Below are 2,020 nucleotides of genomic sequence, written 5' to 3'. Positions count from 1 at the left end.
ATGGAATGTTAACTGAAACTACACCTATCACTGAAGGACATAAAATGATCCTGATACCTGAAATACCCATACTGTCTGGGATGATGTCAGATAAATATGTTAATGAGGATGGCAGTTCCCAGAGTTCCATACTTAAATAGCAATGGTTTGTATAGGATCATGCCACCTGGGGAATGCCAGAAGGAGATACTCACAGGCACAGATCTTCTTTTTCCCTAAAACTGACTCTGGAACTACGCGAGGAGCTGCCAGTTTCCATGGTTCCTGATAAGCAGTTCCCTCACTGACAAAAAGCTATTGGATTTGTGGATGGCAGTTTCAAAGTGAAAGGACCACCTCTTGTTTGGAAGGCTGCTCCTCTGATTATTTATCAAAATGAGCCTCCAGGCCACACCCAGACTCCTGGAGCTGGTGGGGCAGAGCCTGCTGAGGAACCGGTTCTTGGCCATCTTCACCCTGGAGGAGCTGCCCAAGGAGGTCTTCTGTCTGCTGTTCACTGAGGCCTCCACCAGGAGATGCTGTGAGATTCTAAAGGCCATGGTGCAGGCCTGGCCCTTCCCCCGCCTCCCTCTGGGTTCCCTGATGAAGACACCTCATCTGGAGACCTTGCGAGCTATGCTGAAGAGACTTGATACACTACTGGCCAGAAGGTTCGCCACAGGAGGTAGAAACTTCAAGTGCTGGATTTGCGGGATGTTGATGAGAATTTCTGGACCATATGGTCTGGAGCCAGGGCCCTGTCCTGCTCCCCAGAGGCCATGAGTATGAGGCAGACAGTGGTGGACTGTCCAAGGACAGGAAAGCACCAGCCCTTGAAGGTGTTCATAGACCTCTACCTAAAGGAAAACACCCTGGATGAATGTCTGCGCTACCTCTGTGGGTGGATCCACTACAGAAGAGGTTTAGTACACCTGTGTTGTAGTAAGGTACAGAATTACTCAATGCCCACTTCAAATTTCAGAAATTTATTGGAAAAGGTATACCCAGACAGCAGTATCCATGATTTGGAAGTCTGGAAAAAGTGCTCGCTGAATAGAACAGGAAAGTTTGCCCCTTACCTGGGCCAGATGAGCAATCTTCACAAACTCTTTTTAGCCTTCAGTTATGGGTGTGAGTTATACATGTGCGGCCAACAGCAGTTCATTCCTGACTTGGACTCTCCATTCCTCTGCCTGGAACCCCCAGATGCTTTGTATAAGAAAGGTCAATAATATCAAAGAGCACCTGCTCAGGTGCCTCAAGAACCCCTTGGAGGCCTTTACATTCTGTCATGCTTACCTAGCTGATCGGGACATGGGGTGTCAGTACCCAAGCCTCAGTCAGCTAAAGCAGCTGCATCTGATTCATATCCTAATGTGGACCACCAATCTTGAGCCCCTTGGAGCTCTGCTAGAGAAAGCTGCTGCTACTATCGAGACCCTCGTCTTAGAGGACTGTCGGATCCAGGACTCCCAACTCATGGTCATCCTACCTGCCCTGAGCTGCTGCTCCCAGCTCACCACCTTCTACTTTCATGGAAATGAGACCTCCATGAATGCTCTGAAAGTTCTGTTGCATCACACAGGTGAACTGAGCAAGTTAGGCCTGGAGACATATCCTGCCCCTCTGGAGAGTCTTAACAACAGGGGTCATGTCAGTTGGGAGATCCTCGCCCCAATTCAGGCTGAGCTGATGCGTACACTCAGGGAAGTAAGGCAGCCCAAGAGGATCTTCTTGGTCCTGCCCCCTGCCCTTCCTGTGGCTCATGGCCATCTGAGAAACTGGAGCTCCATCTTTGCTTCTAGGGAAGGCCTGGTTAGTGGGGTGGATAGGCTTTCTCCCGGACACTTGGGCACTAAAATCTAGGATGCAGGTACATTTTGTTGTTGTTGTTGTTGTTTTGAGACAGAGTCTCACTCTGTCACTCAGGCTGAAGTGCAGTGGCACAATCTCAGCTCACTGCAACCTCCACCTCCCAGATTCAAGTGATTCTCCTGCCTCAGCCTCCTGAGTAGCTGGTGTTACGGGCGTGCGCCAACAT

At 49.9% G+C, this 2,020-nt stretch overlaps 1 pseudogene; it reads left to right on the top strand.

Moving 5' to 3' along the window:
- Window positions 1-375: 375 nt before the first annotated feature.
- LOC100975274 (PRAME family member 17-like) lies at window positions 376-1,784 on the top strand (annotated as a pseudogene).
- The last annotated feature ends 236 nt before the right edge of the window (window positions 1,785-2,020 follow it).

This window comes from Pan paniscus, chromosome 1 (genome assembly GCF_029289425.2).
Source record: "Pan paniscus chromosome 1, NHGRI_mPanPan1-v2.0_pri, whole genome shotgun sequence".
NCBI lineage: Eukaryota > Metazoa > Chordata > Mammalia > Primates > Hominidae > Pan > Pan paniscus.
The sequence above is the reverse complement of the archived record's forward strand: the minus strand, read 5'-3'. Positions and strand labels throughout refer to the sequence as shown.